At 46.1% G+C, this 26,848-nt stretch overlaps 1 protein-coding gene across 5 annotated transcripts in view; it reads left to right on the top strand.

Annotated features, from left to right (window-relative positions):
• Positions 1 to 26,848, top strand: part of THRAP3 (thyroid hormone receptor associated protein 3) — a 98,507-nt gene that overhangs the window by 11,367 nt on the left and 60,292 nt on the right. For 2 of the 5 annotated variants that reach the window (XM_033227104.1, XM_033227100.1), the window contains exon 1: positions 3,679 to 3,876. The exons of 1 other annotated variant lie outside the window; for it this stretch is intronic. The gene's annotated coding sequence lies outside the window, so the exon portion shown is untranslated. Of the gene's footprint in view, positions 1 to 3,678; positions 3,877 to 19,778; positions 19,899 to 26,848 lie in introns of those variants that run through there. 2 more of the 5 variants (XM_033227103.1, XM_033227101.1) reach the window with 2 other exon arrangements.

The following is a 26,848-nucleotide window of genomic DNA, read 5'->3' as shown; positions in this document are numbered from 1 at the left end:
AGGACAGAGACTGGAACATTGGGGTAAGTTTCTGGGCCAGGGAAGGGGCAGAGGTTGGTAGAGAGGTTAGAGCAGATCCAAGATAGATCCTGTTTTATTGTGCTTTGTAGATATGGCATTGTTTTTTATAAACTGCGAGTTTGTGGCAACCCATGTCAAGCAAGTCTATTGGCACCATTTTTCCAAAGGCATGTGCTCACTTTATGTCCCTGTCACATTTTGGTAATTCTTGCAATATTTCAAACTTTTTCATTATTATTATACCTGTTATAGTGATCAGCGATATTCCTATCAATTAACATCAGTTATGTTAGTATTGTAATTGTTTGGCAGTGCGACATACTGCACCGATGAACTTAGTAAGTGAATTTAATAAGTGTTGTGTGAACTTAGTAAGTGTTGTGTGTGTACTGACTGCTCCACCAACTGGCCATTCCCTGTTTCTCTCCTTCTCCTCCAGTCTCCCCGTTCCCTGTTGCCTGAGACACAACAATATTGACAATAGGTCAATTAATAACCCTATAAAATCCTACAATGGCCTCTAACTGTTCATATCTCTCTATTTATTTATTTATTTATTTTGAGACAGAGTCTGGCTCTGTCGCCCAGGCTGGAGTACAGTGGCCAGATCTCAGCTCACTGCAAGCTCCGCCTTCCAGGTTCACGCCATTCTCCTGCCTCAGCCTCCGGAGTAGCTGGGACTACAGGCGCCCGCCACCTCGCCCGGCGAGTTTTTTGTATTTTTTTGTAGAGACGGGGTTTCACCGTGTTAGCCAGGATGGTCTCGATCTCCTGACCTCGTGATCCACCCGTCTTGGCCTCCCAAAGTGCTGGGATTACAGGTGTGAGCCACTGCGCCCAGCCCATATCTCTCACTTTAAATCAAAAGCTAGAAATGATTAAGCTTAGTGAGGAAGGGATGTCAAAAGCCTAGACAGGCAGAAAGCTGGGCCACTTGTGTCAATTAGCCAAGTTGCAAATGCAAAGAAAAAGTTCTTGAAAGAAATTAGGCCAGGCACTGTGGCTCATACCTGTAATCCCAGCACTTTGGGATGCCGAAGTGGGTGGATCACTTCAGGTCAGGAGTTCGAGACCAGCCTGGCCAACATGGTGAAACCCTGTCTCTACTGAAAAAAAAAATACAAAAATTAGCCAGATGTGGTGGCAGGCGCCTGCAGTCCCAGCTACTTGGGAGGCTGAGGCAGGAGAATCGCTTGAAATCAGGAGGCGGAGCTTGCAGTGAGCCCAGATTGTGCCACTGCACTCCAGCCTGGGCGACAGAGCCAGACTCCGTCTCAAAAAAAGAAAAAAAAAAAATGTCAGGCATGGTGGCTCACGCCTGTAATCCCAGCACTTTGGGAGGCCAAGGCGGGTGGATCATGAGGTCAGGAGATCGAGACCACCCTGGCTAACACGGTGAAACCCCCGTCCCTACTAAAAATGCAAAAAAAATTAGCTGGGCTTGGGGGCACATGCCTGTAATCCCAGCTACTCAGGAGGCTGAGGCAGGAGAATGGCGTGAACCCGGGGGGGCAGAGCTTGCAGTGAGCTGAGATCACTCCACTGCACTCCAATCTGGGAGACAGAGCGGGACTCCATCTCAAAAAAAAAAAAAAACAAAAAACAAAAAAAAGAAATTAAAAGTGCAACTCCAGGCTGGGCGTGGTAGCTCACACCTGTAATCCCAGCATTTTGGGAGGCAGGGGCTGGTGGATCACGAGGTCAGGAGTTTGAGACCAGCCTGGCCAAGATGGTGAAACACTGTTTCTACTAAAAATACTAAAATTAGCCAAGCACAGTGGCGGGCGCCTGTAATCCCAGCTACTTGGGAGGCTGAAGCAGGAGAACTGCTTGAACGTGGGAGGCGGAAGTGGCAGTGAGCTGAAATTGCGCCACTGCACTCTAGCCTGGGCAACAGAGCAAGGCTCTATCTCAAAAAAAAAAAAAAAAAGAAAGAAAGAAAGAAAGAAAAAAAAAGTGCAATTCCAGGAAATAAATGAATGATAAGAAGGCAAAACAGCCTTATTGCTGATATGGAGAAAGTTTTTGTGGCCTAGAAAGAGGATCAGATCTGTCACAGCATTCTCCTAAACGGTGAGCTACCGTTTCTGGCATATGCCTGTATTTCTTAAAAGGGGAGCAAATTAGGTATTTTGGTATCCATCTAGTTTACTACCATGTTCCCAGTATTTTACACTGGGCATGGTATTACAGTAGATACCCAGAAAATCTTTGAATTTAAAATTAAATTGACTCAGCCCCGTGGTTCCAGCCTGAAATCCCAGCACTTTGGGAGGCCGAGGCAGGTGGATCACTCGAGGTCAGGAGTCCGAGATCAGCTTGGCCAACATGGCGAAACCCCGTTTCCACAAAAAGTACAACAATTAGCCGGGTGGTCGCATATGGCCGTAAAATCAGCTACTCATGAGGCTGAGGCAGGAGAATCGCTTGAACCTGGGAGGCAGAGGTTGCAGTGAGCCGAGATCGCACCAGTGCGCTCAAGCCGGGGCCATGTAGGGAGAATCTCAAAAAAACAAAAAACAATTAAATTAGAACGTTTTAAGAAGCACTACGCAGTACGTGGACCACAGGAAGTGCTCAAAGAAGGAAGAAAGAGTAAGCCGTGTGAAGGAATGCTGCCGAAACCACTGAGGGCAAGGGCTGATGTGCCGTGGTCTGCGACTCGAGTTGAGCCTTGCAGCTTTTCTCTTAGGAGGAGCATTGATTTCTTTATTCATTGATGTGTACTTTGTCTACTTTTCTCTGGAGGTGCAGAAATCCATCAAAACTGATCTCGGCTCTCAGAGAGCTCACAGTCTGGTCGGGGAAGGCTTATAGAGTAAGATGCAAACTTAGGTGGGAACACAGGCACAGGGAGGAGCTAGTCAACTTTGAAAGCATCACAGGTGACATACGAGATGGGTCTTAAATGTTCAAAGGCACTAGAGCAGAAATTCCGGAGGAAACTAGCCCGTCTAAAACTGATAAACGCTGGGATTCTCAAACTTGTAGGTGGGTAAGAATCACCCGAGATGTTGGTTTAAAATGTAGATTGCAGGGATACACTCCCCAGTAAACTTCGGGTTCAATACCGAAGTAGCATCCATTTTAACAAGCTTCCCAGGAGGCTAGTCAGAAAATCATAGTTACAGAAGGCGGGCTGGGGAGCGGCGGCTTCTGGGTCTCCGAATGAGGGCACACAATTAAAATTTAAAAAAACGAAACCAAACCAACCCCTCCATTTGCGTTGCGCCTTCAGGGTGCTTGAGGCTTTCCTGTGCCTTACTTTGTCGGAGCCTCGCAAAAATCCTGTGGGGTGGAAATTACGAGTCTCATTTCAAAGGGGAGGAAACAGGTTTAGAGAGGAGGGATGCATTTGCTCAAGGTCACAAAGCGGAAGGGGATACAGCAGAGACCCAAAATCGGCAGACTACCAACTCGGAAGCTTTTCGATCAGGTAAGCTGGCCCGGAGTGGGTGGGGTTCAGACTCTCCCTGCAGGCCGGTTCCAAAATGGTGGGGGCAGTGGCGTCAGCAACGCCCCCGCCCCTTCCGTTCACCGCCCTCCTCCATCTCCAGGCCACCCAGGCGGGGGGAGGGGAATGGACCCGAGCAATCCACGTGACTGCCGACAACCGAGCGCGTGACGCAAAGCGGCGGGCCCAACGGTCGCCTTGTCTTTTGGAAAAGGTAGTTCTGGTGGCAGCCAAGTCGGCCAAGAGAGGCGGGCGTAGGACTACATTTCCCAGGAGGCAGCGGGTCTACGCCGTCGCCGCCGTCGGAGAGCGGAGACGCTGGGCGCGCTGTGGGGCGGGGGCGAGGTTCGGGCTGGTTGTGCCGTTGCGAGCTGCAGCTGCGATCGCTGTGGTAGGCCCAGGTGAGTGAGCGCCTCTGATGGAAGTTAGGGCAGCTTAACCGGCTCCAGTGGTTTCGTCTCTATCTTTTTTCCCCAGCTGCTTGGTCAAGGGCTCGGGGAAGGCCTGGCGCGGAGTCGCTCCCCCGCGCTTACACCCTGGCCTCTTCTGAGCGGGCTCCACTCCCTCCGGCTCCTCCCCCTCCCCGCCCTTCAGGGCTTCCCCTGGCCCCGGCCTAGCTCCCGAGGCTCTGGATCGCTTTCTCTCCAGAGCAGCTCATAACGCCACTTTTTCTTGCAGTCGGCCTGGGGGCGGCCACTCCCTACTCTTTGCCTTTTGGTCGTATGAACCCCATTATTTGTATTTATTTTCCCGAAACTCCTGTGTGCCCTTCCCCCCCATCCAGTCCCCATTGGCCTGGTTCTGTCTTCTCCTAGGGCGCATGTGGCTGCCACTCTGTAAATGTTAGTATCGTTTCCGTTCTTTCCAGCCTGGTGGCCAAAAAAGGGATAGTTCAAATTTGTCTCCTACGGGAATATTAGAGTTCTCACTTTTTTTTTTGGGCTGGAGCTGAGGCCGGCTTGCATTCCAGTGGCAATCGGCGTGAATTCTGCTTATATGAGGTGACTTATTTTGCTTCTCTTAGCGCCTAAGAAACTTTTATCAACTGTTGTCTTTGACTTTCCAAATCTTAGGGTGGAGCATGGCAGCAGAAGCTGGGGAGCAGCAGTGGTGCACAGAAGTTGGAAGCCATCAGTGGCAGTACAGGGTTTATGGGGAATTTGTTAATTGGATTGAAGGGAAAGCCTTTGAGAGTATAGAAGGACCTGGCAGGAGAGAGGCAGTGAAGCTTCTGTGGGGAGCATAACAGAAGTGTTCTGAACTAGTCAGCCTGGGTTCAAATCTTGGCCCTGCTATCTTTTGATCTGAGGTCAAGAGTCTTCATTTCCAGGTGCCTCAGTTTTCTTATCACTAAAGCAGCAGTGAGTGGCAGTGACCCCTTTACAGGGTTATTGTGGAGACTAAATGAGACAAAATAAAAATCACTTAGCCACTGTTACAACTATCATCATTTATACGATTTTTTTTAGAGTGTGCGCCCAGGGAGGTAAGGCATATATCACACCATTGTTTTTCTTGTCTTTCAGATGACCCTGACTTTTTTCGTTTGTGGAAGTACTGTTGTAGTCTCTCCTGTTATTCTAGACAGCCTGACGTGTGTATTATGATTTAGAAGCTTGTTAAATAGCCAAAACCGGTGGCTGCCATGAACAACTTGTGGAGCAAATCGGGCTCAGTTTGTTCTTTGCCAGGACATGTATTTTGTGAACTAGTGTTCATACATTAATAATAAGTTTTACTGCAACCATTTGGGCTTAATGCGTTTTGTAAGAGAGTTGTATTGAGGTTTCTTTAATAAGTGATTTGATTAAAAACCTCTATATGCAGTGTAATTCCATCTCTTTGTTTTTTAAACCTTTTAGCACCAGAGAAAGATCTCCAGTTTTGGAGGTTGATGTTTTTAGTTTTTTTTTTTTTTGAGACGGAGTCTTGCTCTGCCACCCAGGCTGGAGTGCAGTGGCCGGATCTTAGCTCACTGCAAGCTCCGCCTCCCGGGTTCACGCCATTCTCCTGCCTCAGCCTCCCGAGTAGCTGGGACTACAGGCGCCCGCCACCTCTCCCGGCTAGTTTTTTGTATTTTTAAGTAGAGACAGGGTTTCACCGTATTAGCCAGGATGGTCTCGATCTCCTGACCTCGTGATCCGCCCATCTCGGCCTCCCAAAGTGCTGGGATTACAGGCTTGAGCCACCGCGCCCGGCCGATGTTTTTAGTTTTGTAGACTAGGTACAGTTCAGTTTTAGCAGTGGTGGTGGTAGTAGTAGTACTACCTTAGTGTATTTATGTAATACCAAGTATATAGGTACTTTTGAATTTGATTTAGCCTGTAAAATATGGATTACAAAAAGTGTGATCTGTTTTGTTCCAAGGAATTGAAGGGAGGAAGCTTGGAATATTTCTGAGATGAACACAGAGATGGGGAATTATGATTACTGGGAGGGCACACAGACCTACGATTTATTATTATTATTATTTTTTGAGACAAAGTCTCGCTCTGTCACCCAGCCTGGAGTGCAGTGGCAGAATCTTGGCTCACTGCAACCTCTGCCTCCTGGGTTCAAGCGATTCTCCTGCTTCTGCCTCCTGGGTAGCTGGGATTACAGGTGTGTGTCACCACACCTGGCTCATTTTTGTATTTTTAGTAGAGACCGGGTTCCACCGTGTTGGCCAGGCTAGTCTTGAACTCCTGACCTCAGGGGATCACCCGCCTCGGCCTCCCTAAGTGTTGGGATTACAGGCATGAGCCACCGTGCCCGGCCACGATTTAATTATTTTTAGAATGGATAGTCCTAACCACTAAGCATTTCAGGGCGCCACCCTGTTTCTGTAGGGCATAGTGACATCCTAAATGGAAGGAAGTCTGGTAAATGCTGTTCTCTCAAATGCAGGGTTTTGGTGGATTTTTTTCACACATATTCTGTAAACATCTAAGATCTGTTCACTATTTGACTCTGATTGATTGGGTAATTTATTCAACAAATAGTACTTGAGAGCCTATGATTTACCAGCTCTGTTGTGGGCCTGTGAATATATTGGGGTACAATGACAGATGAGGTCTTGTCTTTTGGAAACTTAACACAGTTGTTGGGGGCGGGGGGCACAAAAGGTAAGCAAATAAATTACAAATTGAGAAAAGTAACAGAGGTGTCCAGTTCAGGACTCTGATAGACACTGAAAAGGGGGAATGAAGTTCTTTTTGGGGAGAGTGAGGAACCAATTTTGTAGGATGTCGAGGAGAGGGTATCCAGGTAGAGGAAACAGTAAGTGCCCAAACTGGAGGATGGGAAGAATTTAGTGTGCTTTCGGAACTGAAAGGCCAGTTGTGTTTGACACTTTGGAGAGTGATTACAGTTGAGTTGGAGAGGTAACGTTAGGGGGAAGCCATTGAAGCCTTCTGATGGTACGAAGGATTGCCGTCTCTTTCTTTCTCTAATATGTGTAGACACATAAATTATTTACACATTTTTGTTTTTTTGAGATGGAGTTTTGCTCTTGTTACCTGGGCTGGAGTGCCATGGCGCGATCTCGTCTCACTGCAACTTCCTCCTCCCGGTTCAAGCGATTCTCCTGCCTCAGCCTCCCAAGTAACTGGGATTACAGGCATGTGCCACCACGCCTGGCTAATTTTGTATTTTTAGTAGAGACGGGGTTTCTCCATGTTGGTCAGGCTGGTCTCAAACTCGCCCTTAAGTGATCCCCCTGCCTCGGCCTCCTGAAAGTGCTGAGATTACAGGCATGAGCCACTGCATGCAGCCTACAACACGTTCAGTAGTACAGATGAAGGAGGGAGGAAGGAAGGAGTTTAAGGGCTGATTTATGTTTTAAAATCATTTCACGGAAGTATGGAAAATGGATTGTGAGGTACGTTAGTTAAGAGACTGGGCCGGGCGCGGTGGCTCAAGCCTGTAATCCCAGCACTTTGGGAGGCCGAGACGGGCGGATCACGAGGTCAGGAGATCGAGACCATCCTGGCGAACACTGTGAAACCCCGTCTCTACTAAAAAATACAAAAAAACTAGCCGGGCGAGGTGGCGGGCGCCTGTAGTCCCAGCTACTCGGGAGGCTGAGGCAGGAGAATGGCGTGAACCCGGGAGGCGGAGCTTGCAGTGAGCTGAGATCCGGCCACTGCACTCCAGCCCCGGCGACAGAGTGAGACTCCGTCTCAAAAAAAAAAAAAAAAAAAAAAAAAAAAAAAAGAGACTGAAGATGTTAGTTACCTGACAGAAGAAGAAGATAGAGATGGAAGAGTAAGAAGCAGCAGAGATTGGAGAGTAAGTAGGTTTAATAGTCTCTGTAGGCTGCAGTGAGCCATGATCATGCCACTGCATGCCAGCCTGGGCAACAGAGTGATACCTGGATTCAAAACAAGTAAACTTACTCTCGATGGTAGGACATTGTTTGTTTGTTTGTTTGTTTGTTTGTTTTTGAGATGGGATGCTCGCTCTGTTGCCCAGGCTGGAGTGTGGTGGTGGAATCTTGGCTCACTGCGACCTCTGCCTCCTGGGTTCAAGTGATTCTCCTGCCTTAGCCTCCCGAGTAGCTGGGATTACAGGCACCCGCCGCCACACCTGGCCTCTTTTTTTTTTTCTTCTGGAGGCATTCTTGCTCTGTTGCCCAGGCTGGAATGCAGTGGCACTGTCTTGGCTCACTGCAACCTCTGCCTCCTGGTTTCAAGCAATTCTCCCTGCCTTAGCCTTCCGAGTAGCTGGAATTACAGGCGCCTGCCACCGTGCCTGGCTAATTTTTGTATTTTTTGTTTTTTTTCTTGAGACGGAGTTTCTCTCTTGTCACCCAGGCTGGAGTGTAATGCCATGGTCTCGGCTCACTGCAACCTCTGCCTCCAGGGTTCAAGTGATTCTCCAGCCTTAGTGTCCCGAATAACTGGAATTACAGGCGTCCACCACTATGTCCAGCTAATTTTTGTATTTTTAGTGGAGACGTGGTTTTGCCATGTTGGCCAGGCTGGTCTTGAACTCCTGACCTCAGGTGATCCGCCTGGCTCGGCCTTCTAAAGTGCTGGGATTACAGGTGTGAGCCACCACGCCTAGCCTGCGGCAGGACATTGCATTCTTTTTTTTTTTTTTGAGACAGAGTCTCGCTCTGTCGCCCAGGCTGGGGTGCAGTGGCGCGGTCTCGGCTCACTGCAACCTCCGCCCCTCCAGGTTTTAAGCAGTTCTCTGCCTCAGCCTCTGGAGTAGCTGGGATTACAGGCGCCTGCCACCATGCCCAGCTAATTCTTTTGTATTTTTAGTAGAGATGGGGTTTCACCATTTTGGCCAGGCTGGTCTTGAACTCCTGACCTCGTGATCCACCCGCCTTGGCCTCCCAAAGTGCTGGGATTACAGGCGTGAGCCACTGTGCCCGGCGACATTGCATTCTTAATCTGTGGCCTGTGGACTCCAGGGAGCCTGAGAACTCTGTAAAATGTTTTTGAGTAGGGGTGCATTTTTTCAAGGAAAATGTGTTCTCCTACCATATTCATTAGAGTTTCAAAAAAGTTAAGAACTACTGTTCTAGACCCTATAATGCAGCTTTATAATCCATACAAATATAGGGTGGGCATGGTGGCTCCTGCTTATAATCCCAGAACTTTGGGAGGGTAAGGTGGGAGGATCCCTTGAGCCCAGGAGTTCAAGGTATCAGAGAGCTGTGATTGCACCACTGCACTCCAGCCTGGGCGATAGAGCCAGACCCTGTCTCTAAGGAAAAAGAAAGGTAATTGCTCAAGGCTTACCAAGGCAGTAAGAGGCCACAGATACCCTTTCTAAAAGATTGACTTTATTAATCTTTCAAGGGGACTAGTTTTTGTTTTTGTTTTTTTTGAGACGGAGCCTTGCTCTGTTGCCCAGGTTGGAGTGCAGTGGTGTGATCTCGGCTCACTGCATCCTCAGCCTCGCAGGTTCAAGTGATTCTCCTGCCTCAGCCTCCTGAATAGCTGGGACTACAGGCGCGTGCCACCACACCTGGCTAATTTTTGTATTTTTAGTAGAGACATGGTTTCACTGTGTTAGTCAAGATGGTCTCCATCTCCTGACCTCGTGATCTGCCCGCCTCAGACCCGCAAAGTGCTGGGATTATAGCGGTGAGCCACCGCGCCTGGCCTACCTTTTTTTTTTTTTTTGAGGGTAAGTAGTATGTTTTAATGATGTGCTGTAGAAATCTTAGGTTCTTTTTTTCTGGAAGATAGGGGCTGGTTTTGCCCATAGTGAGGAAGCTAAAATTTGGTGAGCCCAATTTGACAAAAATTCATTTGCTAATGTTCTCCTTCATTGAATTTTGTTTACAGTACATATTTTAGGCGTTCCAGAAATGGAGCTTTTTGTTTGTTTTTTTTGTTTTGAAATGGAGTTTCGCTCTTGTTGCCCAGGCTGGAGTGCAATGGCGCAATCTCAGCTCACTGCAACCTCTGCCTCCTGGGTTTCCGACCTCAACTGATCCTCCTGTCTTGGCCTCCCAAAGTGCTGGTATTACGGGCATGAGCTACTGCGCCCAGCCCCCCCCCCCCTTTTTTTTTTGAGACAGAGTCTCTGTTGCCCAGGCTAGAGTGCAATGGCTCGATCTCAGCTCACCGCAACCTCCACCTCCCAGGTTCAAGTCATTCTCCTGCCTAAGCCTCCCGAGTAGCTGGGATTACAGGCATAGGCCACTATGCCCAGCTAATTTTGTATTTTTAGTAAAGGTGGGGTTTCTCCATGTTGGTCAGGCTGGTCTCGAACTCCCAACCTCAGGTGATATGCCCGCCTCGGCCTCCCAAAGTGCTGGGATTACAGGCATGAGCCACGGCACCCAGCCCTGGCTAATTTTTTTTGTATTTTTAGTAGAGATGGGGATTCGCCAAGTTGGCCGGGTTAGTCTTGAACTCCTGACCTCAGGTGATCCACCTGCTTTGGCCTCCCAGAGTGCTGGGATTACAGGCTTGAGCCACTGCACCCGGCCTAGAAATGGGGTATTTTAAGTGTGCTTTCCTTCAGTGATTAAGTGTGTCAGATATATACTCATGTCTTTTGTAGTGTATTTTCAGGTAATAGTGTGTTTTTGGAAGCACAGGATGTGCTTTCTGCCACAGAGTTGAGTATTACCACTGAAAAAAGCATGTATTTAGGCAGATGTTTTCAACTTCTGCCTAAAAAGTTTTATGGACTAAATCCAATCTGCTGATATGTTTTCTTTGGCTCATACAGTGTTGTAAATTTGAATTCGTTGTCCACATTTAAAAAGGAGATTTTGTATAAAAATGTGGATTCAGGCTGCTTTTGAAAAAGCAGATCTGGCAGCCATGGACCTGCTTTTCTGCTTTGCAGCAACTGTCTTTTTTTTTTTTTTTTTTTTTTTTTTGAGACGGAGTCTGGCTGTGTCGCCCAGGCTGGAGTGCAGTGGCGCGATCTCGGCTCACTGCAAGCTCTGTCTCCCGGGTTCATGCCATTCTCCCGCCTCAGCCTCCGAGTAGCTGGGACTACAGGCGCCCGCCACCACGCCCGGCTAATTTTTTGTATTTTTAGTAGAGACGGGGTTTCACCGTGTTAGCCAGGATGGTATCGATCTTCTGACCTCTTGATCCTCCCGCCTCGGCCTCCCAAAGTGCTGGGATTACAGGCATGAGCCACCGCACCCGGCCAACTGTCTTTTATAGTTGGGGCATGTCATCTCCAGTTTGCCCTAGACTCTGCCAACAAGCTGACATGTAGCCCTGACATGGACAGAGTGTCAGTTAGTGTTTACTATTTTATACCTTTATATTACTTGTATATTTTATATCTTTTTTTTTTTTTTTTTTTTTAAACCTCTTCTGGATATGTCATAGAGGTCTCTGATACTCCCATTCAAAGTCACTTTGCTGTCTTACATCACCATTTATCTTTTTTTCCGTCTTGGCACCTTATATCCTTCCTTTGTTTCTCAAAAAAAAAAAAGAAAAAAAGATTTTAGGCAGCTTTGAAAAATGGAGTTGATAATCCCAGTGCTTTGGGATGCTGAGGCGGGTGGATCACGAGGTCAGGAGATCGAGACAATCCTGGCTAACACTGTGAAACCCCGTCTCTACTAAAAATACAAAAAATTAGCCGTGTGTGGTGGCGGGCACCTGTAGTCGCAGCTACTCGGGAGGCTGAGGCAGGAGAATGGCGTGAACCTGAGAGGCGGAGCTTGCAGTGAGCCGAGATCGTGCCACTGCACTCCAGCCTGGGCAACAGAGCGAGACTCCGTCTCAAAAAAAAAAGGAAAGATGGAGTTGAAACAATGGAGGGGAACCCCCAAAACACTGAATTACTTTGTTTCCAAACTGAAGAAACCCAGACTTTCAAAGCATAGAGGCATTGGTCTGACCCCTGCCTGTGCCTTCTTTAGCTGGTATGTGTTCAGTGTCCTCACTTTCGTTCTGCTTGATTTGCTTTACAGCATCTGGAATGTTGTCACTGCGTAGCTTGGCCTGTCTCAGAAGATAGAAGGCCAAGCAGATTTGTTGAATGTCTGCTTATAAGACTTTTGACTCTTGGCCGGGCGCGGTGGCTCAAGCCTGTAATCCCAGCACTTTGGGAGGCCGAGACGGGCGGCGATCGAGACCATCTTGGCTAACACGGTGAAACCCCGTCTCTACTAAAAATACAAAAAACTAGCCAGGCGAGGTGTCAGGCGCCTGTAGTCCCAGCTACTCGGGAGACTGAGACAGGAGAATGGCGTAAACCCGGGAGGCAGAGCTTGCAGTGAACTGAGATCCAGCCACTGCACTCCAGCCCGGGTGACAGAACAAGACTCCGTCTCAAAAAAAAAAAAAAGACTTTTGACTCTTGTCCTGAGACATAACAACTAAGATTATTCTATTATTTTTTATTTTTTATTTTTATTTTTATTTTTATTTATTTATTTTTTTTTGAGACGGAGTCTCGCTCTGTCGCCCAGGCTGGAGTGCAGTGGCCGGCTCTCAGCTCACTGCAAGCTCCGCCTCCCGGGTTCACGCCATTCTCCTGTCTCAGCCTCCCGAGTAGCTGGGACTACAGGCGCCCGCCTCGTCGCCCGGCTAGTTTTTTGTATTTTTTAGTAGAGACGGGGTTTCACCATGTTAGCCAGGATGGTCTCGATCTCCTGACCTCGTGATCCACCCGTCTCGGCCTCCCAAAGTGCTGGGATTACAGGCTTGAGCCACCGCGCCCGGCCTATTCTATTATTTTTTAAAATAAACTATGAAGTCCGTTGCATTGTTTTCAGTAATGCCATGTGATTTTTGTGTGTGTGTGTGAGGTTAACAACTCAATTTCCTTTTTCTCGATTTTGGTAAAAAGGATGGCATGAATAAAGGATTGATAGAGGAATGCGTAGAGGTGAGACTGTGTCGTAAAGTTAATGAGGAAGTTTCTTTATTCAAGGGCTTTCCATTATATCAGGACTTCACAGAAGATGGTCCCAGTTTATCTAAAGACTATGTCCTAGAGTCTTGACTAATTCCTTTGGCTTGCAAGACTATCGACTATCAGAAAAAAACTTTTCATATGAAGGTGATTGAGGAATTGGTCAGATTCCAGTGTTGGGTTGCCAAATAGAAAAAGAGAACTAGTGGCTGGGTGTGATGGCTCACGCCTGTAATCCCAGCACTTGGGGAGCCTGAAGTGGGTGAATCACTTGAGGTCAGGAGTTTGAGACTAGCCTGGCCAACATGGTGAAACCCATTTCTACTAAAAATAGAAAAATTAGGCAGGTGTGGTGGCGTGCGCCCGTAATCCCAGCTACTTGGAAGGCTGAGGCAGGAGAATCACTTGAATCAGGGAGGCAGAGGTTGCAGTGAGCTGAGATTGTACCACTATATTCCAGCCTGGGCAACAGAGGAGACCCCATCTCAAAAAAAAAAAAAAAAAGAAAAAGAAAAAGGTTAAATTTTTAAATATAAGAAATTCTTGTTTCAGGCATAAGATGACCCTTTACATAGCCTTGCTTTGTATACTCAAAGTTCTTACTACCTAAGTGTTAAGGAGTTGCTGTATTTTGGCTTTGGCACTTTTGATGTATTTTTATATATATGTATCTATTACACTGGGAAATGTCTTGAAAGAGACCTTTGTTGACTCCTCTATAATAGTACTCCTCTTCAAAAACTGTTACTGTTTCCCTCCTCAACCCTACATTATTGCTATATAACATAATATTTATTTTTAATCTATTGTGTTTCATCCTTCACCTCTTTAGAGAGTGAGAAGGGATTTGTTTTATTCAGTGTTGAACGCAGTCCCTACCTAGGACATTGAGTCACGTAGAAGAGGCATAGTAAATATTGATAAAAGGGTGAGTTAATATGGGAATAAGTAAATAAGTGACTTGGTGGCAGTCTCTGGAAGTGCTCCCATTGTCAAGTCCTAGTTCATTCAGATTCTGTTAAGTTAGTTGAAAATAATTTGTACAGTGGTAGGTGAGTAGATTGCCAAGGGGCAAGAGGGTACTTTCTGGAGTGATGGAAATATTCTGTTTTGGTTGTGGTGGTGGTTGCACAGTATGTTTTATCAAAACTCATCGAACTGTTTTTTGAGGCAGAGTCTCGCTCTGTTGCCCAGGTTGGATTGCCGGGGCCCCGTCTTGGCTCACTGCAACCTCTGCCTCCCAGGTTAATGTGATTCTCCTTCCTCAGCCTCCTGAGAAGCTGGGATTACAGGCACACACCACCACTCCCAGCTAATTTTTATGTTTTTAGTAGAGACAGGGTTTCACCATGTTGGCCAGGATGGTCTTGAGCTCCTGACCTCAGGTGATCCACCCGCGTCAGCCTCCCAAAGTGCTGGGATTACAAGTGTGAGCCACTGCGCCTGGCCATGGAACTGTATTCTTAAGGTGTGTACATACATTGTGTGTGAATTAAAAAGTTGATTTGGCCGGGCACAGTGGCTCACGCCTGTAATCCCAGCACTTTGGGAGGCTGAGGTGGGCGGATCACGAGGTCAGGAGATCGAGACCATCCTATCTAACATGGGGAAACCTCGTCTCTACTAAAAATACAAAAAAATTAGCCGGGTGTGGTGGCGGGCGCCTGTAGTCCCAGCTATTCGGGAGGCCAAGGCAGGAGACTGGCGTGAACCCGGGAGGTGGAGCTTGTAGTGAGCTGAGATCCGGCCAGTGCACTCCAGCCTGGGCGACAGAGCGAGACTCCGTCTCAAGAAAAAAAAAAAGGTTTATAAAAATTTGTGTTCAAACCCATTCTATCAAGAGTATTCGGCAGAACTGTAGGTAACTATAATAAACAGGTTGTAATAATGATAGTTTTCTGAGTTGTCCTTCTCCTTCAGTCAGAACAGTTGTGCATTTATATTTTATACTTTGAGGCTCTGCTTGACATTTCATTTTTTGTTTTTATTTTTATTTTGAGATAGGGTCTTGTTTTGTCACCCAGGCTGGAGTGTGGTGGCGTGATCACGCTCACCACAGCCTGGACCTCTTGGGCTCAGGGAGTCCTCCCACCTCAGCCTCCTGAGTAGCTGGGACTACAGGTATTCACCGCCATGCCTGGCTAATTTTTGTAGTTTTATAGAGACAGGGTTTCACCATGTTGCCCAGGCTGGTCTTGAACTCCTTCCTCAGCCTCCCAAAGTGCTAGGATTACAGGTGTGAGCCATCACACCCTGCCAACATTTTATTTTTAAAAAGGTAAAACTGTAAGTCCCCTAATACTCTTCTACCCTACCCCAGGGTTTCTTCAAGCAGAGCACACATTTTATGAAAGCCCTGGTGGGGTTGGGAGGTATCTTCATTTTCTGCCCCCCCCGCTCACAGACAGATGCCGGTTGAAAAAATTCAGACATTACAGCAAAATAGGTAATGTTGAAAGTAAAAGTTTCTCGTAATGTCATTCTTCAGGCCAGTGTTTGGATATGTAAAAGAGATTTTTACTGTTTTGTTGTGTTGTATGTATATATATCTTTTCCTTTGGTACTAGATGAAGGTATGTCTGAATAGTAAAGATAAATAGGAACCGTGGAGGAGAAATAGGGATACACTTCTTGGGTTCGTTTATTATGAAAGCTTAATATTTAGCATCTTGCTTCAGAAGAACTTAAATTGTAAAAGCCCATTCTGATGATTCCTCTTTTCCTTGAAAATTTAGAAGGTGGCATTAATTCTTGGGTTAATGGTGAATGCTTTGTCTTATTCATAGTGTAGAACCTTGCCTCTTCCTTTATTTCTATTTCAGTCTTTTTTTTTTTTTTTGAGTTGGAGTCTCACTCTGTCTCCTAGGTTGGAGTGCAGTGGCACGACCTTGGCTTACTGCAACCTCTGCCTCCCAGTTCAGGCAATTCTCCTGCCTCAGCCTCCCGAGTAGCTGGGATTACAGGCGCCCATTACTGCGTCTGGCTAATTTTTGTATTTTTAGTAGATTGGGGGTTTCGCTGTGTTGGCCAGGCTGGTTTCGAACTCGACCGCAGGTGATCTGCCCACCTTGATCTCCCAAAGTGCTGGGATTATAGGTGTGAGTCACTATGACCAGCCTGTTCAATTTTAAATGGAGGTAGAAATCTCTGTCTGGCTCCAGTGGGGTTATTGTGATGGTTAGATGATTAACCCAATGCCAGGCGTGTGGTAGGTATTCAACACATGAATATCATTATTACCTTCTTATTTCTATGAAGATTTTGACACCATAGATACTAATATTATTGTATATGGAAACAAGAAGATAGGTTGTTTGATAGCTATTTGGAAAAGGAAAGTAGTCATAAGAAGTTAAACCTGAAAAGACAATGAGAAACACTCAGAACCCTCAACCCACAGCAGTTGGAAAGAACAAAGGATACCAAAAAGGCAATATTTTAAGATAGTGAAGGAATAATGGTGTAATTTTTCAATAAATGGTTCTAGAACAATTGGTTGACCGTTTTGAAAATTAGATAATTAATACTGACAAAATAAGTCTCATATGAAAACCAGAGAGATACAGATGAAATTGAGATACCGTTTTCTTCCTGAGATTTCCACTATGACAAAAAAATAATGATGATTATTGTTGGTGAAGGTTTGGAGAAATTCTCAGACACTGGAGGTAGCAGTATAAATTGCTGTAGCCTTTTCTAGAGGACAACAGTATGTACTTCGATGAACACACCTTAAGGATTTCCTATTGAACAGGTCCTTAAAGATAAGAATAATTATCACAATATTTATGTAAGTGAAAAATTGATAACAACCTAAATATACGTTACCATGGGACTGCTTATGGTACATTTTTATAGTGGAATGCTAGGTAGAAAAGAGATGTAGACTGGAAAGTCATGTTTATTGACATAATACAGTGAGTTTTTAAAAAGTCCAAAACTGATGCTTTTGTTTGGTTTAAAAACCTTTATGTCGGACTGGGCGTGGTGGCTCACACCTGTAATCCCAGCAGTTTGGTAGGCTGGGGTGAGTGGATCACGAGGTCAGGAGTTCAAGACCAGCCTGGCCAACATAGTGAAACCCCGTCTCTACTAAAAATACAAAAAAAAGTAGCTGGGCGTGGTGGCAGGCACCTGTAGTCCCAGCTATTTGGGAGGCTGAGGCAGGAGAATTGCTTGAATCAGCAGGGCAGAGGTTGCATTGAGCCGAGTAATACGCCCCTGCACTCCAGCCTGGGTGACACAGCAAAACTGTCTTAAAAGGAAAAAAAAAAAAGGCTGGGCACGGTGGCTCAAGCCTGCAATCCCAGCACTTTGGGAGGCCGAGATGGGCGGATCACAAGGTCAGGAGATCGAGACCATCCTGGCTAACACGGTGAAGCCCCATCTCTACTAAAAAGCCGGGTGAGGTGGCCGGCGCCTGTAGTCCCAGCTACTTGGGAGGCTGAGGCAGGAGAATGGCGTGAACCTGGGAGCGGAGCTTGCAGTGAGCTGAGATCCGGCCACTGCACTCCAGCCTGGGCGACAAAGCGAGACTCCATCTCAAAAAAAAAAAAAATAAGGAAAAAAAAAAACTTTATGACAGACTGGGCGCAAAAACCAAACCTTCATGTGTCTCCATTTCTTCCTTGATCAGTGTCTATTAAGTATATATTGAACTCTAAAAATTCAGTTCTTCAGTCATGCTAGCTATATACAACTATATGGATATAGGACATTTCATTCTCAGAAAGTTCTAGTAGACAGATAGTGCTGGTATACATTGCCCTTTCTTCCTTTTTTCCTTTCCTTCTTCCCCCTTTCCTTTTCCTCCTTCCTTCTCCCCACTCCAGTCTTCCTTCCCCTCCCTTCCCCTGAGCTTAACAGATCCTCCCATTTCCCCCTCCCAAAGTGCTGGGATTACAGGCTTGAGCCACCAATGCGCCAGCCTACCTTGCCTCTTCGTATCTTTGTCAGCATCTTCTGCCGGGGTCTCCTAGTACATGCAGTTTTCCATCCTTAGATTTCACAGAAGAGTTTCCGAATTTCCTTTGTCATTTATGTATCACCATTTTCTTTTTTTTTTGAGACGGAGTCTCACCCTGTCGCCCAGGCTGGAGTGTAGTGGCTGGGTCTCAGCTCACTGCAAGCTCCGCCTCCCAGGTTTACGCCATTCTCCTGCCTCAGCCTCCTGAGTAGCTGGGACTACAGGCGCCCGCCACCTCGCCCAGCTAGTTTTTTTTTTTTTTTTTGTATTTTTTAGTAGAGGCGGGGTTTCACCATGTGATGGTGATCGAGCAGGATGGTCTCGATCTCCTGACCTCGTGATCCACCCGTCTTGGCCTCCCAAAGTGCTGGGATTACAGGCTTGAGCCACTGCGCCCGGCCTACCATTTTCATATTAACTAATTAAACTCTACTTCTTAGCCCACAATGGACATGTTCAGAATGCACAGAGAATGCTGTTATCTCTGTGCTGAAAGTAAACAATTTGGGGACAGTTTTACTGAACCTCTTAGCTCTGGAGTATGCATATATTTAGCTTTTATTAGAGTTTTTGTTCTTCAAAAACAATGCCGGGTGTGGTGGCTCACGCCTGTAATCCCAGCACTTTGGGAGGCCGAAGTGGGCAAATCACCTGAGGTCAGGAGACCGAGACCAGCTTGACCAACATGGAGAAACCCTGTCCCTACTAAAAATACAAAATTAGCCGGATGTGGTGACGCATCCCTGTAATCCCAGCTACTTGGGAGGCTGAGGCAGGAGAGAGAATCACTTGAACCTGGGAGGTGGAGATTGTGGTGAGCCGAGAGCACATCACTGCACTCCAGCCTGGGGAACAAGAGTGAAACTCCGTCTCAAAACAAACAAAAAGCAGCTAGGTAGAGGCCAGCCTTGGTGGCTCATGCCTGTAATTCCAACACTTTAGGAGGCTGAGGCAGGTGGATCATCTGAGGTCAGGAGTTCAAGACCATCCTAGCCAACGTGGTGAAACACTGCCTCCACGAAAAATATAAAAATTAGCTGGGTGTGGTGGTAAGCACCTGTAATCGCAGCTACTCAGAAGGCTGAGGCAGGAGAATTGCTTGAACCCAGGAGGCAGAGGTTGTAGTTAGCCGGAATTGCTCCACTGCACTCCAAGCTGGGCAGCAGGAGTGAAACTCCATCTCAAAAACAACAACAAAAAGGCTGGGCGCGATGGCTCATGCCTGTAATCTCGGCATGTTGGGAGGCTGAGGCGGGCAGATCACTTGAGGTCAGGAGTTCGAGATCAGCCTGGCCAAGATGGTGAAACCCTCTCTCTACTAAAAGTACAAAAGTTAGCCAGGTGTGGTGGTGGGTGCCAGTAATCCCAGCTACTCGGGAGGCTGAGGCAGGAGAATGGCTTGAACTTGGGAGGCAGAGGTTGCAGTGAGTCAAGATCATGCCACTGTACTTCAGTCTGGGTGACAAAGTGAGAGTATCTGGAAAAAAAAAAAACAACTAGGTAGGAACTAGATTCTTTTTGTTTTTGTTTTTTTGGAGGCAGCCTTGCTTTGTTGCCCAGGCCTCAGTGCAGTGGCATGAACATAGCTGACTGTAGCCTCAAACTCCTGAGCTCAAGTGATCTTCCTGCATCAGACTCCTGAGTAACTGGGACTGCAGGTGTGTACCACCATGCCTGGTGATGTAGCAAATTTTTTGTAGAGACAGGGTCTCATTTTGTTGCCCAGGATAGTCTTAAACTCCTGGCCTCCAGCCATCTGCCCACCTCAGCTTCCTCAGAGTGCTAGGGTTTTTTTTTTTTTTGAGACAGAGTCTCGCTCTGTTGCCCAGGCTGGAGTGCACTGGCCAGATCTCAGCTCACTGCAAGCTCCGCCTCCCAGGTTTACGCCATTCTCCTGCCTCAGCCTCCCGAGTAGCTGGGACTACAGACGCCCGCCACCTCGCCCGGCTAGTTTTTTGTATTTTTTTTTTTTTTTTAGTAGAGACGGGTTTCACCGTGTTAGCCAGGATGGTCTCGATCTCCTGACCTCGTGATTCGGCCGTCTCGGCCTCCCAAAGAGAGTGCTAGGTTTATCTGGGTGAAACATCGTGCTCAGCCTGCGCTAGAATTTGGATTGATGTAAGTAAGTACCACATTTGATGTTCCTTGATTTTTTTTTTTTTAATTTGTGGGAAATTTGGAAATTAGGCATTACGTACTTGCCTGAGTGCTAAGCATTTATTGGAATGGAAATACGTGGTATGAAAAATCTTTTTTGATTGGTGTCATTTTCAGGTTTAATTCCTATCCAGATTATTTTTTTAGGGGTAGACTAATTTATTGCTTAGATTGGGGCTTCAAGTGTTGTCTTCAGGATACTGGGTATTTATGATGAGTGAGCTAAAGCTTGCTTAGTGTCTATTTTGGGGCTATGGTAGGCAGATCTCTTCCCTCTGGTTAGTGTTATTACAGCTGTTGTGATGATCTCACTGAGTGTAGCTAAAATGGACTTTCAGTCAGCAACAGTTTTAGCAAATTTAGTGTAATTAGCTAGCCAGCTAATTTTTTTTCTTTTTTTTTTTTGGAGACAAGGTCTCGCTTCATTCTCATTTCATTGCCCAGGCTGGAGTGCAGTGGTGCAATCACAGCTTACTGCAGCCCCTCAAACTCCTGGGCTGGAAAGGTGACTTCTGATCTTGAGAGGATCGAGTGATCCTTCCACCTCAGCTTCACAAGTAGCTGGGATTATAGGTTCTTGCCACCATGCCCGGCTGTTTTTTATTTTTTGTAGAGACGGAGTCTCCCTGTGTTGCCCAGGCTGGTCTTTTGTTTGTTTGTTTGTTTGAGAAAGTGTCTTGCTTTATCACCCAGGCTGGAGTGCAGTAGTGCGATGTCAGCTCACTACAACCTCCGCTGCCCCCGTACTGGGTTTAAGGGATTATCCTGCCTCAGCCTCCCAAGTAGCTGGGATTACATGTTTTGTGCCACCGTGGCCAGCTAATTTTTGTGTTTTCAGTAGAGACGAGGTTTTACCATGTTGCCCAGACTGGTCTTGAATGCCTGTGCTCAAGTGATCCTCCCACCTCGGCCTCCCAAAGTGCTGGGGTTTCAGGCATGAGCCACCTTACCTGGCCAAACTGGCTTTTACATTTCATCATCCCTGTAAGGCCTTTGTTTCCCTAGTTCTGGGTAAGTTAATCACTGTGTATCAAGTGTATTCTAGCAGGGATGGCAATATCTTTGATTTCTGTTTTCCTCCAACATTTTATGAAAGATTTCAAGCATACAAAAAAGTTGAAACAATTGTACAGTACAGTGAGACCTACATGTCCATCACCTAGATTTTACATTTGTTAGCATTTACTTAATTACTTTGTCATTTATTTCCACTAATAACTCATTTTACTTTTTTTGTGGTAAAGTATGTATAACATAAAATTTTATCATCTTAATCATTTGTTTTTGTGGATACATTTCACAGTTTATTTACATTTTAAGACTAACCTTGATCTCAAAATCACATATCCCTATATGTGTTTTTTTTTTGTTGACTTCACGTAAATGCATGGCTTGTTGCACAAAGAATATAAATATTTGCCATGTCTGTTACATGTAACACATAAGAACAGCTTGTGACAGAAATTCATCAACCCCCCTATATTAAGGTTCTCCAGAGGGACAGAACCCAAGGATATATGTATAAATAAAAGGGAGTTTATTAGGAAAAATTGACTCTCACAGTTATAAGGTGAAGTTCCATGATAGGCTATCTGCAAGCTGGGGAAAGAGAAAAACTGATCGCTTGACTCAGTCTAAGTCCAAAAGCCTCAAAACCAGGGAAGCCAACAGTGCAGCCCTTAGTTGGAGGTGAAAGGCCCGAGAGCCCCTGGGAGGCCTCTAGTGCAAGTCCCAGAGTCCAAAGGCTGAAGAACCTGAAGTCTGATGTCTAAGGGCAGGAGGAGAGGATGCCAAGCATCTGTCACAGCATGAGAGAGTGAGCAGACTCAGCACGCAATCTACTTATCCCCCTTCTTCTGCCTGCTTTGTTTAGCTGTGCACAATGCTGATTGAATGGTGCCCCACCCACATTGAGGTTCCAGCTGGACACGGGCTGATTCCTCTCACAGTCCACTCACTCACATGTCAGTCTTCTGGCAACACCCTCACAGACATACCCAGGAACATTGCCTCGTCAGCCATATAGCCAATCCTCTGTCCAGTCAAGTTGACACCTAATATTAACCATCACAGCCCTTACCATTTTTTTGGTATAAATATAGGTATCAAAATAATCCTGGGTTTTTTTATCCAATATTTTGGATTTTTTTTTCTTGTGCATATTTTGGATACTACTAGAAGTCAGCACCTGCACCACTTCCAAAATTAACATAATTTGTGATAATATTTATTTTACCTGCTACTTTAAACAGTTTTGGCTGCAGCTTGTCGCTAAGCAAAATGGATAAGGCATGCCATTTCTGTTTTTCCTTCTTAAAATTTTTACTTTTCAGAAATACGTGCTGCTGCCACCTGACACTTCTCGCCACGCTTTTGTCTTATAAACCTGAATTCTCTTTAGAGTACTCCAGGTTTATGTTTAAATGACAGTGCCCTAACGAGAAAAAAAATTGTGCTGTATTTTTCTTCCCATTACCTGAAAGCATAATGGGTATATATATATATATACACACACACATATACACATACACACACACATATATATGTACACATACACACACACACACATATATAAATAAAACATGTTCTTACAAATGCCCAGGTCATGTTTACCAACAGAAATTCTTTTAATTAATGTGTGGGTATTTTGCATTGTGATATTTAATGAAGACATTAACATGAGTAGAAGGTTGACTTAAATTTAAGATCTGCTAAAATTTTCTTTTTTTTTGAGACGGAGTCTCACTCTTTTGCCCAGGCTGGAATGCAGTGGCGTGATCTTGGCTCACTGCAATCTCCACCTCCTGGGTTCAAGCACTTCTCCTGCCTCAGCCTCCAGAGTAGCTAGAACTACAGGCACCCACCACCATCCCTGGCTAATTTTTGTATTTTTAGTAGAGATGGGGTTTTGCCATGTTAGTCAGGCTGGCCTCGAATTCCTGACCTCAAGTGATCCACCTACCTCGGCCTCCCATTGTACTGGGATTACAGGTGTGAGCCACTGTGCGTGGCCAAGATCTGCTAAAATTAATTGTCATGGTTTTACTTCTGGTGGCTGTGGAAGCTACTTATTTTCTTTGGATGTCATTAGATGTCTTAGCTCTTGAAGTACAGCTTTAATGCTATATGGATTTTGCCATTTTGCTAACAGTGGTATGCTCCATGCATCCGCCATCCCACTGGAATTATTTATTCCATTCATAATAATTTTTGGTATAAACCTAACTGATGAAGCTTCCGGGTATTTAGGTCTACATTCTACTTTCAGGTTATGTATTCTGCTTTCATTTTTTTGTTTGTTCATTTATTTGTTTTTTTGAGACAAGGTCTCACTCTTCCACAGTACAGTGGCACAAACATACGAACTCCTGGGTCCAAATGATCCTCCTGCCTCAACCTGTGGAGTAGCTGCGACTACAGGTGTGTGCCACGATGCCTGGCTAATTTTCTTTATATTTTGTAGAGAGCAGGTCTTGCCATGTTGCCAGGTTGATCTTGAACTCCTGGGCTGAGGTGATCTTCCCACCTTAGCCTCTCGAAGTGCTGGGATTACAGGTGCGAGTCATCTGTTTTGATTTGTCTTTTTTTTTTTTTTTTTTTGAGACGGAGTCTCGCTCTGTCGCCCAGGCTGGAGCGCAGTGGCCGGATCTCAGCTCACTGCAAGCTCCGCCTCCCGGGTTTACGCCATTCTCCTGCCTCAGCCTCCCGAGTAGCTGGGACTACAGGCGCCCGCCACCTCGCCCGGCTAGTTTTTGTATTTTTAGTAGAGACGGGGTTTCACCGTGTTAGCCAGGATGGTCTCGATCTCCTGACCTCGTGATCCGCCCGTCTCGGCCTCCCAAAGTGCTGGGATTACAGGCTTGAGCCACCGCGCCCGGCCGATTTGTCTTTTTTTTTTTGAGATGGAGTCTCGCTCTGTTCCCCAGGCTGAAGTGCAGTGGCGGGATCTCCATTCACTGCAAGCTCCACCTCCTGGGTTTATGTCATTCTCCTGCTTTGGCCTCCCGAGTAGCTGGGACTGCAGGCACCCGCCACCACGCCCAGCTAATTTTTCGTATTTTTAGTAGAGATGAGGTTTCACCATGTTAGCCAAGATGGTCTCAATCTCCTGACCTCGTGATCCGCCTGCCTCGGCCTCCCAAAGTGCTGGGATTACAGGCATGAGCCACTGCGCCCGGTCTCTGTTTTGATTTTCTAAGGCATGTAGATAGATTTGTCAGTCTTTACCTTTATGGTTTATACTCATAGAATTTTGTTTGAAATCCTTCCTCACCCTGAATTCATACAGATATTCTCTTCTGTTCTAAAAATTTTAAAGCTTTTCACAGTTAGTTTTTTTTTTTTAATTGCTTATTTCATTTTATTTTGAGACAGACTGGGCATGGTGGCTTTTACATGTAATCCTACCACTTTGGGAAGCTGAGGCAGGAGGATTACTATGATCATGCCACTGCATTCCAGCCTGGGTGAGAGTAAGACCCTATCTCTTAAAACAAAAATAGAAAGCTGATTGTGGTAAGCTGCTAACATTGCTTATAAATGCTTTGGAAATAAGATGCATTTTGTGAGGAACTTTATACTTAAGAATGACTAAGTGGCCTTGGGATTGATCTTTTGTGGGAAGGAAGAGGGTTGCCATTTGTTAATGGTGTTTATAAATTGCTGTTGGATTACTATAAGCTGCAAAGCAGCTACTAATTTATTTTCTGGAACAGGAGAATCGGATAATATGGACATTTTGGATAGGCATCTTTTTAATTTTCTAGAGATTTCCAACATTGGTAAGATTATTTCTAATTAGGAAGTTTGGTTGAAAATAAGTTTCTGGGCCGGGCGCGGTGGCTCAAGCCTGTAATCCCAGCACTTTGGGAGGCCGAGACGGGCGGATCACGAGGTCAGGAGTTCGAGACCATCCTGGCTAACACAGTGAAACCCCGTCTCTACTAAAAAATACAAAAAAAAAACCTAGCCGGGCGAGATGGCAGGCGCCTGTAGTCCCAGCTACTCGGGAGGCTGAGGCGGGAGAATGGCGTAAACCCGGGAGGTGGAGCTTGTAGTGAGCTGAGATCCGGCCACTGCACTCCAGCCTGGGCGACAGAGCCAGACTCCGTCTCAAAAAAAAAAAGAAAAAAAAAAAAGAAAATAAGTTTCTGAACTCTGTGTCAAATCTAGTAGCTACTTCCAATTTGTAGTTAAAAAAAGAAAAAGTCTTCAAAGGTTGAATGTGCCTTCATGGATTCTCCAGCATGAGCAAACTAACATATCTAAAACCGAATTCAAAATTTCATCTGGATTATATCTTCTTAGCTTTACTATACTCAATGTCAAACTGATTTCTTAGTCACTTAGTTTTGAAACCTCCTCTTTGTTGCTTCTAAGTCTCGGCAGTTACTTGTTGAATGCCGTGTGTGTAAAGCAATTTCAGATTTCACTCCTGTGAGTTCTCATTTCCATTGCTATTGGATGCCTGGTGAGGAAAGCTCCTTTTCTCATATCTACCTGTACAATTTTACCTTTTTTTTTTTTTCCCGAGATGGAGTCTCGCTCTGTCGCCAGGCTGGAGTGTAGTGGCTCGATCTCCGCTCACTGCAAGCTCCGCCTCCTGGGTTCATCCCATTCTCCTGCCTCAGCCTTTTTTTTTTTTGTATTTTTAGTAGAGACGGGGTTTCACCATGTTGGCCAGGATGGTCTTGAACTCCTGACCTCGTGATCCACCTGCCTCGGCCTCCCAAAGTGCTGGGATTACAGGCGTGAGCCACCGCGCCCGGCTGAGTACTTTCCATGTATTAACCATTTAATTATTCCCTACAATCCTAGGGGGAGGTATGATTATAATCTGCATTTTACGGATGGAAGTGAGGCAAGGAAAGATGAAACAGATCCAGGATTGCACAATAAAGGGGGTAGAGCTGAATTCAATCCCAGAGTCTGGTCCTAGAGCATGTAAATCTTTGTCCATTTTTTCATGGAACTCCAAGGCAACTGGGGCAGGCAGACTGGTGCATGAGAGTATAAACAGTATTGTATCTGTGAGAATCTCAAGCACAGTATATAGGAATATGTAGAGTGAGGTCTTGTCATTGGAGAAAAGTGGAGCGATCTTAGCTCACTGCAACCTCTGCCTCCTGGGTTCAAGCAATTCTCCTGCCTCAGCCTCCTGAGTAGCTGGGACTACAAGTGCACGCCACCATGCCTGCAAATTTTTGTATTTTTATAGAGACGGGGTTTCACCATGTTGGCCAGATTGGTCCCGAACTCCTGATCTCGTTATCTCTCCGCCTTGTCATCCCAAAGTGCTGGGATTATAGGTGTGAGCCACCGTGCCCAGCCCTTTTCTTTTTAAAAAATAATATGGGCCGGGCGCGGTGGCTCAAGCCTGTAATCCCAGCACTTTGGAAGGCCGAGGTGGGCGGATCACGAGGTCAGGAGATCGAGACCATCCTGGCTAACATGGTGAAACCCCGTCTCTACTAAAAAATACAAAAAACTAGCCGGGCGAGGTGGCGGGCGCCTGTAGTCCCAGCTACTCGGGAGGCTGAGGCAGGAGAATGGCGTGAACCCGGGGAGGCGGAGCTTGCGGTGAGCTGAGATCTGGCCACTGCACTCCAGCTTGGGCGACAGAGCGAGACTCCGTCTCAAAAAAAAATAATAATAATAATATGGGCTGGGCGCGGTGGCTCACACCTGTAATCCAGCACTTTGGGAGACTGAAGCGGGTGGATCACGAGGTCAGGAGATTGAGACCATCTTGGTTAACACAGTGAAACCCCGTCTCTACTAAAAATACAAAAAAAATTAGTCGGGCGTGGTAGTGGGCACCTCTAGTCCCAGCTACTGGGGAGACTGAGGCAGGAGAATGGCGTTAACCCAGGAGGTGAATGCAGTGAGCCGAGATCCGCCACTGCACTCCA

The sequence above is a fragment of the Trachypithecus francoisi genome, unplaced genomic scaffold (assembly GCF_009764315.1).
Source record: "Trachypithecus francoisi isolate TF-2019V2 unplaced genomic scaffold, Tfra_2.0 Lachesis_group12, whole genome shotgun sequence".
NCBI classification, from domain to species: Eukaryota; Metazoa; Chordata; class Mammalia; order Primates; family Cercopithecidae; genus Trachypithecus; species Trachypithecus francoisi.
This window is presented reverse-complemented; position numbering and strand designations above follow the sequence as displayed.